Here is a 14496-nt window from a genome sequence, read left to right on the forward strand (position 1 = left end):
TAACTGATTGGCAAAGCGTTCGAAATTTGAAATAATTCGCGTGCCGTTCTGCGTGGTGTTCTTTTTAAAAATATAAAAACTTTTTATGAAGATTTACAGGTAATTATTAAAAAGTTTAGGCTGGATTGTATAAAAGCTAAGAAAATAGTTTTTAGTTCCATTACAATTTTCTATGGATAGGTTTTCTCAACTTTCTAAATGTGTATAATAAGGTGAGGTCTCAGCTCTGGCTTCTTCTTCTTTTCCTTAATAAAATCCTTCTTCTACATTAACCCCTCTTAACCATATCCTTTCCAACAGTTCAATCGTGACTTCTGCAATTATATTTATTTTTTGTAATTGTAAGTATATTGTTTGTTGTATGTGAGATCCTAGCATTAATTGTGATTAATGTTTCATAAGACTAGCTTTCTTTTATTTTATTTTAGATGTTAGTTTTGTAATAGTATTGTTACCTGTAATTTTATTTTTTTAATTTAGTGACGTACTTTTTGCATTTACCCTAATTACTTTTTCCTTACTAGGGTTGCCTGGAAGATATCTTACTTGTTAGCGATAAATGCGCCTTTAATCATTTATCTGATTGTATATGTACTATTAGTGCAACAAATTGTTAGTAAATAAATAATTATTGTTTCAATTATTCTTGAAATATGAATAGGTACCCTATGTTACTCGAGATAATGTAGTCTGATGGCGAAAGAACTTGTGTCCAGTACTTTTTGTGTTCATTGTTTTTATACTAAATATTATTATAGATATGGGAGAAGTATCAATGCTTATTATTGCTATTATCAAAGGTTATATAAAACCTCAACCTATAGTCTATAACAATATAGCTCTATGGCGTTATGACTTGCTGTTTACAAGATCCCGATGACTGTTGATCCTATCCCGATTCCCTTAGCAAACCCACTGACCGCGCCAATATCTCACCTATAATTGTCTATTTATTTAAGTGGGATTATGTCTTCGTGGAACTGTAGGTAGAAGTTTGCTTAATATTAAAAAAGGTCACTTAAATTTAATTCATTTTGAAAATGAAGATTTTATTGCTCGTGTATTGTTATAATGTGACTTGTGTTTCTAATGCAAGATATAAAGTTTATTTATAACATTTTGTTTCTGATAACTTACTTGGCTATGCTTCCTTATAGCTAGGGAGCTGGCGAACATTTAAGTATAAGATTTGCTTATATTGCGTAGGAATTAAAGTACAAAATTTTCTTAATGAATTAAGGTCGTATGTTGCTGCGTGTTTAAGGTACATGGGTTTAAATCTGTAAAAAATTGACACTAAATAATTTGCTCGTGTCTGCCTCTGGGGTTAATGGTCAATACCATTCAGATAACGAAAAAAGTTATAAGGTAGATCCAGGGCATTATCACAGGAGTTACATTTAAAAATGTAAAATATGTACTTTGTACGCAAGCACACATGTCAGCAGTGTTTTTTTTAGTTTACACTACTATAGCTCATTCATGATCCCTGGTACACGGTTGCACACGGGCCTAAGCCAAATGATCAGTTATTTATAGGTTTCATGGTAATAATAATCCAGTGGCTACACATGACAATGGGTCTTGGCCTCAGATTGTATTCATTTCCAATATATTGAGTATTGACAAGTAGGTGATCAACCTTCTGTGTCTGATAAGCCATTGATTGTTTGGGTTTGAGTCATGCCGGTTTTCTCATGATGTTTTTCTTCACCTAATTTTGCACATATATAGAAAAACACAGCACAAACACAGCTGCGCTTGCTCGCGGTAGTCGCGGTCATCTGGAAGGAGAGGCTAAATTAGCCTCCAAAAAGCTTGGTGTGCTCAGCAAGGCGAGACGGTAATTTACTCCGGGCCACCGCTTGCAACTGTATTGTTTAAGAGCGTACCAATTCCTGAAAGGCCGGCAACGCACTTGCGAGCCTTCTGGCAGTGTGAGTGTCCATGGGCGGCGGTATTACTTAACATCAGGTGAGCCTTTTGCCCGTTTGCCTCCTATTACATAAAAAAATCAAAATAATAATGGTAGCCGTATAACAAAAAAATAACTACTAGATTGATACTAATAAATTAAGGCTCGTTTATCTACGTCTTTTACCACGACCGTGATTATGAAATTCTTAATCTTTAATTATACTAAGTTATTAGATAAATATTGATTCTATAAATCTTTCAATACACCCTTAATAAAATATGTGTATCCAAATTGAAATATTACACAATTCTGAACACCTTACCTAAATTACATTCCGAATATCACTTCCCCAACACACGAGTATAAAAGAAAGTCCATTCGGGTATCTTCATATCTCGAAATTATGTCGCATCTGTGTCTCGGCTTGGAAAATAAAGTTTCGTTTAAAAGCTATTCGTATGTAGGAATGAGTACTCGTAAAATGTATTAAACGTATTGCAAATAGAAAATGTTTTTCGTATTCGATGTTATTTACGTAACGTCTCAGATAATACCAGACGAAATGAGTTTCGTTCACTTCATTGCTTTTTTATAAACAATTTATAAAGAAGTAGCGCTCAGATTTTTTATACATGCACGCTCGCGGGGTAATTTGTGGACTGATTTGATTACGTATATATTAACCAACTCAGGTGTACCAAAACCGAGCGTGATTTGCGCAAAATGTTTCGTTTGTATACTACTAAATACTTTTGCAATCGAATAAAGTAGTTTTATACTTTATTTGATTACTAATAGGTACTATTAAGGTGGAATTCTTGTAAACAGTTAAACTTATTATTCAATTGTTTTCCAATCTCACTAAGAGAGTATTAAATTTTTTATTTATTATAAAAAACACAAAAATTTATGTGACGGAACACAAATTGGTCACAATTTCTCCGGCCACGGAATTGTCGACATTCATTCTAAATAACGACTAATTTCTTTAAATAAATTTTTAATGAAAATCAAACAGGACATGATAATGCTCAAAATAATAGCGGAAAACAGTATTTTCGAAAAGAAAATATTAATTCGTCAAAATCTTTTTATGCTCGATCCTCGATTTTCACGAACGTCTTTATAAAAGATTTTAAAGTACTTTTCCTTTGTTTCATCATCACTAAGTCAAGATCATGGAATACGAGAAACACTTGAAGCAATGTATTTGTTTGTGTATTTCATTTTCGGATATCCCAAAGCGGTGACGTTCAACTAGTGATAGAGGCTATACCTATCTACCTTATGATGTGGTACATAATGAAGTCTTTTATTAGAGAATTTAGTACATAAGTAAGAATGTAATATAAATACAAAATAACAGATTTGTAAAAAGACAAGTTATTTGTGTATACCTACATTTAAACTAAACTTTGCATTGTTTGTTAAAGTAATTCACCCGTACCCGTAAATACGTACGAAAAACAAACTGAAATAGAAAATAAATACCTTTTCGTATGGAAAACTTAAACTCTTTCGTATTTAAAATTAAATCGAATCACAAACATTTTTTTTATACAACTCGGCAAACGGGCAGGAGGCTTACCTGATGTTTTTATACCGTCGTACTCACATTGCTTGAGGGCTCGCAAGTACGTTGCTTGCCTTTTAAGAACTGGTACACTCTATTCGTAAAACGGAAATAAAAAATATACTAAGCCGTAAATTATACAAATTGTATGGATAGCCGATAGTTTCATTCAAGTCATACAACTTCTTAACTAAAACCATCGCATTGACGTAAACAAATACTAGAATCACAAAGGTCTAAAGCTTACATAGGTATAGGTAGGTTAAATACTGTCGATTATTTTTCCGACCCAAATATCGGCCAATAGAATTGCACCATTCGACGTCACGTGGTACAACCTACATGGTATTATACTGAAAATTTTTTTGTGAAAATTTTCTCTGGTCGTTGCTTCAAGAAAAGTATAAGTAGTTGTTTTATTCATTATGAAATTCTTATTTTTTAACTGTACAGTTCGTCTCATGGTGCAATTGTATTGGCCGACATTTGGGTCGGAAAAATAATCCCCCGAATACCACACGAGCTTCAAAATTATCGGCCATTTCCCTCAAGGTTCCCTGCAAACAAATATAGTGTATAAAACAATTAATATAGTCGTCATGACGACTATATTAATTGTTAATATTAATTGTTATATTAATTGTTAATATTTGCAACGAACCTATCGGGAAATACCCGATAATTTTGAAGCTCTTGTGGTATTATAAGTGAATATATATACTGGACTTGATAAATGATTTTATTTGAATTCATCAATTTAAAACTATCCATTTCATGTGTAATGTAATGTAAATCACAGTACATAAAGATCCCACGTTCTGCGATGAAACCTTCTAAGATACGATTAACCTAGCTTCGAATAGCTGATCTCTTGCGGAATTCCATTTTATATAAAGAAAAGTACCTACGTCATTAACTATGTCGAAATGGAAAATCCACATACTACATTCACAGTTCACTTATAAAATCAATCTAATTGTACTAGACTCTTTTCGGCCTTCGGGTCTCAGTCAAATTGTATACCAAAGATAAGTCCAGTAAATAACGCATATTCATATTAGGCGATTTCAGTCACTCGTGTACACACGCGTATTCTCCCATATAACGCGGGATTTCATGCATTATATTTCTATACTGTAACATTTATAAAGATTTCGTTCATAACATAGTTTTTTCATAATATTCGATTTAAATCCCCTTTAACGAAGTTAAACGTGAATAATTTGTTCATACCGCGTTATATTTATTTTATAGAACATGGGGCAAACTCGCAGGAAGCTCACTTAATGTTAAGTGACCGCCGCCCACACTCTCAATGCCAGAGGGCTCGCGAGTGCGTTGCCGGTCTTTTAAAAATTGGTACGCTCTTTTCTTGAAGGACCAGGATTGAACGAACATATGTTGATATATTAACGATAAATTTTTGTATGGAAAATATAAGCAGCGGGAGTATTTAGAATTAATCGAAACTTTTTGTGTAGTAAACTTCTACGTATATGAATACGTAAAAATCCATAGTGAAGATCGTAAAGTCTGATAATGATCTGATAATAGTCAGAAATTGAAAAGCCAAGTAAGTGCGTCTGGCACACTAAATATGTATTTTTTATATTTTTGCATCCACACCACTTAGCCGATATACTCAAAGTTCAAATACAAAAAATTATTTGACAGTTCTTGAAAGCAGATTTGATCAGATCGCCTACGACTTGAGTTCAAGATTGAGTTTTAGTCCGCGTACATCAGTACTTCTGATATTGAAAGAGCTATATCAAAATTGCATAGCAAAGCGTATACATATAAATTTAACTTCATTTGTTTCACATTTTCAACGTCCTCAATATCTACCGTGAAATGAATGTTTTGATGACGCTCCTCACGTATGTACTTTCACACGTACGCACAACTTGTGTATTACTTTAAACTCTATTTCCTGGTATTAGAGTAGTATTTTCTTTAACTTAAAAAAAACTAATTTCTATTAATCAGACTAACCTGAGGTTGTTTTAAGGCTTTGATCTCAATCGGCTCGTTGGTCTAGGGGTATGATTCTCGCTTTGGGTGCGAGAGGTCCCGGGTTCAAATCCCGGACGAGCCCGCTTTTTTATCAAAAGTGTTTTTATTACGTATGCCAGCTATAACGTATAGTGCGGATTTTGAACAAAATCATTATTTTATAAATCTTATGACGCCATATAATGTGAAATACTAACAATTATTTCATATTTTCCACAGAGGATATAAATATGTGTAGCGTATTTAAGTTATTTCGCGGATAAAAGCGTTAATACCTTACTTTATTTGCAAACAAAACTCCTTAGAATAAGAATAAAAGTCTATGGCGTTAATGGCAACATAATATATATAACATATGCTTTAATAATAATACAAATTCAATTATTATCTGTCAATAATCTTGATCACGAATGCTGAAAAGCACTCGAAACGTCGTGTTATTTAATAAATTCCTTTTTCTATTAAAAAATATTCAATATTACTTATTTAGTTCTGTAATTAGATAACAACAGAAAATATACAAAACTAAGGATTCCAACAGTGTATAACCCATATATAAGTAGCAGTATTCATTAAAAACATTTTATAAATTGACATTAAAAATGTACGAATTATAAATTTATCCATTTTTAATTAATTGAAATTGTAATTAATGTTCCTTCAGTACTAATTTTATTGTATAACTTGTAGCCACAGGGTCATGAAATATACATCAATTTACAATTTGATTTCTTGCCAAGTATATTTCAAATTCGAATCATTAAATATAGATAAATAAGCCCTAATAAGCGTCGTGAAAGACATCGAGTGATCAGCTCTTCAAAGGAAATAATCTTACTGCATTGAAATATAAATAGCTTAAACAAATCATTAGCCTGTGAAACCTTCGTCTCCTATCAATCGTTATTTACCAAAGGAATTTTTTTGCTAAAGAAAACTTAACTGGGACGTTAAGGACTATTTATAAAAGCTTTAGTGTTGTACTAATATACTTTATAAGTATGCGTTATAATTTAATTATTTTTATAATCTAATGCAGTAATTTTGTCTAAAATATTATAATAAATTTGATTATTTCCTTGCATTGAATAGGCTAAAGAATAACAGGACTTATTTGAAAAATTCTTTCCGACCTTATTCCTCATGAACATTGAAATTACGATAGTGTAAACCTAGGTGTGAAAAATACGAATAAAGATTCCTAAATTCCCTACGGAAACTATTGACAATAGGGAAAAGTGATGTACTACAGTTATAGAAGACATCTATATGTACAACAAAGGTCCGCGTTACTATCTTACAAAAAAAACATATTTATGTTGCATTTAAAAGTCTAGTAGCCGAGATAATCTTTAGGCTATAGAATATGGTACTACGACCGATACGTTGTTACTTCTCTTCCTACTAAATACAATGAACGTAATTGTATTAACAACCTGAAATCAAAAAACCTCCTCCCGTTTAGACGCCATGTGTAAGAACTAAAGCACGGAGGGCTAGATTATATTATTTAATACAGTTAATAAACATTTAAAACGATGAGGTTATAGTACGGCAATACTTAACGTACACGCATCTATGGTATTGTAACGGTATATGTAAAGAGATACATCTCGTTGTCAATACCGTCTTCACCATAAGGGCACACGGGGCCCGTGCCCAGGGCCCCCATTCTCAGGGGGCCCCGAAGGACCGACAATTTCTCTCCCACATTTAATCTCAAAACATTTTTGTCGGGCACATTACACTTTTTTCACAAATCAGTAATCAAAAAAGTTAACAGAAGATCTCGAAAAAAACCGTTATCATAATCGTAACCAAAAAACCAGCAGCATTCTAATATCATTAATGACATAATATATCATACTGTATTTGATGACCTATAATAAATGGTCATACTTAGTAATTTTTTTTTATTATAATTAGCTTTTTTTACTTTCCAAAAGGGCCCCAAATTATTGTGTGCCCAATGGCCCCAGCCTAGTTTAAGACGGCCCTGCTCGTTGTTAAAGCTTTGAACTTGATAAGATTTAAAACGACCTTTTATTAAAAGACCAGTCTTACGTAATTAAAAATATCGGTTTCATAGAACACAAATTTGATTCCTGACTGTACAGTACACATAAATGTACAGGTCAATAACCCATAAATGCAATTTGCTAACGAAATATTCACAGGAGCATTGATTTTACCGAATTCTTTAATAGCGTTAGAAGAAAATAGCGTGCCTGCTACCTTATGTCATTTGGAAGACGGGACGGGATATTGCCTACCTCAAATGATTTTTTTTGCTATCGGTTGCTTGGACGCGATGGTTGTGTGATGTGCCTTTAATCGATTTGTTTTGTATTTTAGATACCCTTCTGATAGTCAAGAACAGATTATTGTATCTATATCAATTTTGGTTTTAAACTCAAATTGATTACTTTACATTTAAAGCGAGTTCTTTGTTTATAATAAATACGTCAACATTAATTATGGTTATTTCAATTGTCGAAAATCATTTTATCATACAGGTAGGCAATGTACACTTATGAACGTCAAAAAAGAAATGTATATGAAATGCTTCTAATTTTACATTTAGTGCCAGTTCTCAAATCAAGGGCGTAGAACGGAAGAGAAGAACTGGCAAAAAACTCTCCGCCACTCTTTTTAATCGCCATGTTTTTTGTATTATACAACATTTGTAAAGAGCTGCAACCATTACACCATGTTCCACATGACATCTTAAGTAATTAATGATAATAAAATAAATTAAAAACAAAGATTTGTCCTCTATCAGCAGGAGGATGGTGAAATAGGAGCACGCACTTACATTCTTACAACACGCAAATACATAGTCTTACTGACTCTATTTTTTTATACAGCCTTTGTAGACCGTCCCGTCGAATAAAATAAATGAGAGTTTATCCAATTTTATAATAAGTATAATGTTTGTATATGTTAACGTAAAATTGTAAAAACCGTTAGATTGTAATCTATCGGTTATCGGCTATCGGTATTCGGTAGATTGTACTACACTAACTTAGTTATCATTCAAACTTCTTTGGTCAATTACAGATTAATTTTACTTCCCAACAATTTCATATAACTACCGAATAATAATACGTTAATTTGTAAGCAGTTCGTTGAGGTTCACAATCTTTCGACAGTTTACAATCTCGCGAGATAGATTACAATCTAACGGTTTTTACAATTTTACGGTGACATATACATTACACTTCGACTCTACAAACTCTTGTAACTTGTAATGACCCACAAAACAGGGATCTGTAAAATTAACAGCCAGAGACGAGCGTTGGACATCTCAATGTTTTAGCATTATACTTTACATTCCGAGGGAAATCATTTTAAAGCCAGTAATTATACCGATTCAACGAATTATTCGGCCATAAGTAAACAAATGGAATGCCCTATTTACAATCGTAAATTTCTCGAGCGGACTTTGTGTTGCTTTCGAACTGTTTTTATACCCTCTCAACTCGTGGGGAGCCACTCCGTTATGCCTCAGTTAAAATATCGCTTGAATATTTAGATTTAACTGAAGTTAACATTTGATACATTGATGTTAATAAGAGATACTCCAATTAGTTTCCCAGTTGTTATTAAGTTTTTTCATATTGAAAGATCGTACGAATACTTGAACTATTTTGATGTTATTAATCTTAGACGACGTCTTTATAATTATTGGTAAGTAACGAAAGTTATAACATTAAAATGAGTACATGCCAAGCAGATCCATTTATTGACAGTCTCCATGTCTTCAGGCGTAAGATGCTGCAGCCAATGTTGATCCGTGACCAATAGTGATAATTGCAAAGTTGAAAATTATAGTTTTTTTTTTATATGTATTTGTAAATTGCATGTTTGTATTATTTTTTAATATATCTTTTGTTTTTTACTTTTCATGTTGAAGTTATTTTCTCTTCATCATTGTAATGTTTCCCTATAAATGTTGTGCACACTTGTTATTGATGCACATGCATGTATCTTGTTTTCTATGTTATGTGTTCTCTGTAAGTGTTTGTATGTGTTTCGTTAGTGTGCCTTTTAAAAAAAAAACTAATGCAACTAAAATATTCTTATCTATCTTATATGTTCCTTCTGGCTATGGACTAGAATCTGGGAGTAGGAACACCTAGATTTATATTAAAAATAGAACCTTCCTTAATTAAATAGTTCTGCATTTGTTAAGTCTGCTACCTCTTTCCTCACTATGTTTTCCTAAGCACGTAGAAAGAGAATCCTGTTGGTTGCAACCTCCGGGCTCCTGGTTAAAAATCACACTCAACCACTAGGCTTACACTGGTACTTAATTATAAAGTAAATGTCCAAAGTATAAGTCGGGAATTTACATTTAATAGTAAGTTTAGTCTCTCAAAGAGTCCGTAGGTAAATGGCGGCAGCTAATGAACAAAGCTTCTGAGAGCTAAGAAATGGCGGAATTAAAATGACATAAATGAACTACCGCTTCTTGAAACTGGAAGCTTTATTTGCCTTTATTTAAGATATCATTAAATATTTTTAATGAGCAATTACAACGTCTACTATCCAGGATCCTAAAAAGAATATTAGCCGCAACGTTTCACCAAAGACAATTTATTTGATTTTGTTATTAACAATTTTCTAAGAAAGAAAAACTTTATTATACATAATAAAAAAGAATATTATACAATATACATAGTTAAAAAGATCCCCACACTAGGATTCCCTGAGTCGTGGGCAGATAGTCTCTTCCATTTGAAGGTACTTGTCATAATAATTTCTACATAACACTTACTTATAATTAAACTATTGTTGCACAAGAATATTTTCCGTTTCAGTATAGGACAGGTTGAGTAGATGTTGTTTAAGTTTGTTAGTGTATGTATACAGTTTGTAATCGTATTGAAATTTTTTAAGAAAGTGGTTAAAGATGACAGGGCCTCTGAAGGAGAAAAAGCGTTGAGCGACGAAAGTGCGTTTTTTGGGTAGCTTTGCATTGTGTATAATGTAGTGTGGTCGGTGTTTGTTTCTCAAAGTCTACATATAGCTTTTATCTATCACAATGGTCTATTGTCCCGTAGTGATAGCTAGAGTAGGCCATTACGGAATTATTACAATTTGTTAAGTATTACTGTTAGATCTGCAAAGCTTCTATTCACAGAAATACTAGATGTGCTGTTTTACACATACTCTTCGTTGGCATATTTTATAGTTCATTTATGTTTTAATAAAACTTTGTAGCATGAGTACAAAATAAGTAACTTGAATGATAAGAAACACTAACTCATTAACAAGCGATATCTTCCAAGTTAAAAAATATTATGGGAAATGTGCAAGAAGTGCGAAAATCAAAAAAAAAAACAAGAATTCATAGGATATGGCTAAGTAGTGCTGTGCATACGTATGCAATTAGTAATACTATATAAAATCTATACAATACTAGCTGCCCCCGCGAACTTCGATTATCCTTAATATGATTTTACTTAGCCTAACTTTTAGTACAAGTTTTTCGGTTTTCCGAAAAGAAAACTTTTTAGGTTTTTCTGTGATTTTTAAGTTAAGTTCTTAACTAATAATAAAAAAATAGGGGTTGATCGTAGAGGGTAGATGAAAATTAATGGTTGTTTGTATTTTTGTATGCTGTATCATAAAAACAAAAAAAATTGTCAAAACATTTTTTTTGGGTTTTGACACCCCTTATCACTTAAGGGTTTGAAGAAGCCGATTCTCAGACTTACTGAATATGCTTAAAAAAATTCATCAGAATCGGTCGAGCAGTTTCGGAGGAGTATGGGAACGAACATTGTGACACCAGAATTTTATATATATTAGATAGATAATTATTGTGTGATGTAAAAGTAAGTACTACGTTACTTTTATATACATATGTGTTTCTAATATAATATTATTTCTTCGAAACGTCATATGGCTCGTTGGTCTAGGGGTATGATTCTCGCTTTGGGTGCGAGAGGTCCCGGGTTCAAATCCCGGACGAGCCCGCTTAATTTTTTTTTAAATTACACGCCTAAACTGACGGTAATGTAAGATAATTAATCATTTAAATCCAAGTTAATATTTTTCGCACAATATTTTTACGACTGTTTAACAAAAGCGTAATTATCATTGACTTCGGGAAAGTCCAGATGAAAGTGAGGGCTTAGAAGCCTTGAATGAAGTCATCTTGATTGATGGACCCTTGTAGATTTATTATGTTAATTCTCTTTGCCCGATCTCTAATGAATTCAATGAACAACCGAAAAAATGCTTAGCAAATCATTTATAGTGTCAGCTGGAGGTTTTCGCGGCTTTAATTATTCAAATATTTTATCAATATTTTTCACAATGCTCGAATTGTTGTTTTGTCCAAAATTTCTTTTGAGATAAGTACCTACTTGTTTATTCTATACTCCAATAATTTATCCATTTGCTTTCAACAAAGGGTATTTACAATAAAAGCTTACATCAAGAAACACACAAATATAACAGTAAAAACTAATTTTGCCTTTAACAGGCACACACAGCTTTATACATATTAACTATTTTTTATAAAACTTTCTCTAATAGATTTCTTACAAATTATAAATACATATGTGATTTAAAAAACAAGTATAAATGATAATGAGTATAAATGATAAAGAGCTGATAGAGGACGTTATAGGCGATACGATCTGGTTTGGGCATAATTAAATAAATATTTTCAATATCATCATTATAAAAATGTCATTGTCATGTCAATTATTATTATAAAAATGTCAATAAAATGCTTATAAATGTTATACATATGACTGTACAATGATAAGCATTTTATTGACATTTTTATAATAATAATTTGACGTTAAACGTATGGAAAATACGGGTAGATATTTTTATATCACCTGAGCTATAGGACGTAGCGCAAGGCAGGATGCCTTCAAAAACTCAATAAGTGACATTATTAGCGGAACAGTGGCACTTGATTGAATCATCTCTGCCAACCCTCGTGGCGCCCACCTGACAATTACCTCCTCCTTTAAAATTAACCCTTGCCCGATAGAGATAAGTTTATTTTGAGCCGACCGAGTGCCATTCTAAGTGCTTCTTTTGTCGACATTCCGCTTTCACCAATTAACCGTGGCTGGGCTCAAAAATTAAGTTAAATACGCCGCCGTGTTTGCTTATTGCCAATCGACGATGTAACTTGATAAATTAAAACTCTGTCGGGTATAGCTTTATTGGACGTTTTATTTTCTTGTCTAAAGAAATCAATATCGCCCACATTGCTAATGCAGCGTTCTAAGGCTGTATTGATAACGACCAATGCTGGTAAAATGTTGTGCGTTCTTTTCAATTCAACTTACAAAGATCAAGTTGTAAGTGGTGCTAAAGATTATTTATAAACATTTATATCTTTCTTGTTCAATTAACAAAGTAGCTCGTAAGAAGTCTAATTTTGTAAGAAAACACATAATTCAATCAATTTTTACAATAGAACTTAATAATATATATTCTGAGAATTTAAGAATTATCTCAGGTTCTTAATCCAGTAAAAACCTTGTCATCCATTGATTGGATGACAATGTTTTTAATATTACTAATTTAACATTAACTGCCTGTTCTTAAATCAAACACGTACGAGAAATAACAAGAAACTATCGTCCATTCTTGTTAATCGCCAAAATTATCTTACAAAATACTTATAAGAATCTGCGTCCATCATACTGATAATGAAACATAATAACAAAAACAAACGTTCAGTCTCAATAAGCAATAGTTAAATAAGGGCACTCATTGTAGTGAGAACAAAACACAATATTAATGATCGCGTCCAAAGCCATTTTATAGCAATATACCGGTATGTAGAACTTACAAGACACAACTTACCAAAACTTAACATGTACGTTCTAAGTTGTAAAACTTAAGCTGAGCTCAGCAAACTTGGCTTACCAACAGTAAGTAGAGACATATTTTACACCGGCTCAACTACCTGCGCCTAAAACAATCAAACATCTACTTACGGCTTGCGCAAACATGTTATAACGGCGCTTAGGTTTAACTAAATACCAAGTTAGGCTTAACTAAGATAAGTGTACACATGTGTAAACGTAGCGTGCGGCTTCCACTGCTACTTTATGTGTATCAAACTATATTATATTTGAGTTAACAACGGAAAACATTTTCAATTACTTATTAAATATAATCTGGAGTTTATCGCCAAGCAAATAACGAGCTACTTCAAAATTCAAATGGAACGACGACAAAGACTGTTAATTAGATTCTTGTATTATCTTTAAATATCCTTTGCTTCATATAGTTTTGAATAGAATATTTGAATGACATTTTAAAATAATTTTAATTAATATTATAATACCTAGGTTTAGTGTTATTTGCCTGATCACATAAAGACCTTTTGTCCTTGGAAAGCTTAGGTATTTTTTTAAATTAGTCTCAGGTTATAATGCGCCTGTAAAATGTCTGTGGTATGTATAAATTACAGTATCAAGTTAAATATTATATTTAAACAAAATACTAGTTTTCGCAGCTCATGCGTTAGTTCCACATACGCTTCGCCTTAATTATCAATAGTAATTGAGACATAAGTATTAGTAAAAAATCGTTCACCAATAGATAAATACATTTGTTTTCTCACACTTTTAAAACATGCCAAAAATATTCGAATCGGATTCGATTTTTACATTGCGTCATCTATAGTTTTGGTTCTATAAAATGGTGCAGAAATTAAAACTACATTAAACATCAATCTAGAGATTCGCATAAATAAGTTTACACAGCACCGGGTGGTGTCACCCCATCCCCGCAATTTATTTAAGAATGTTATGTAAATTTGAACACAAGTCTTTGATCGTCCGTATCGAAAGTCCGAGCAAAAAAGCTCTAGCGGGGCGAAGAAAAAGCGTGAGGAGCTTAAGAAAAATAATGATTTAATCTTACTTTTCGCTGTCGCGCATATAAAGGACGGGCGGAGGGCCGCGGGGCGAGAATCGTTTTTAATCTTTGCTTTGTAAAG

The 14496-nt window shown here is 32.5% G+C and overlaps 2 non-coding genes across 2 annotated transcripts; both read left to right on the plus strand.

The window, feature by feature from the left end:
* The first annotated feature begins 5517 nt into the window (after positions 1-5517).
* Positions 5518-5589, plus strand: Trnap-ugg. The gene has a single exon. It is a non-coding gene; the product is annotated as a tRNA-Pro (tRNA).
* A 5830-nt stretch (positions 5590-11419) lies between these two features.
* Trnap-ugg lies at positions 11420-11491 on the plus strand. Its single transcript has one exon. It is a non-coding gene; the product is annotated as a tRNA-Pro (tRNA).
* Positions 11492-14496: the final 3005 nt, after the last annotated feature.

Source organism: Pieris napi, chromosome 1, assembly GCF_905475465.1.
Source record: "Pieris napi chromosome 1, ilPieNapi1.2, whole genome shotgun sequence".
Taxonomy (NCBI): Eukaryota; Metazoa; Arthropoda; class Insecta; order Lepidoptera; family Pieridae; genus Pieris; species Pieris napi.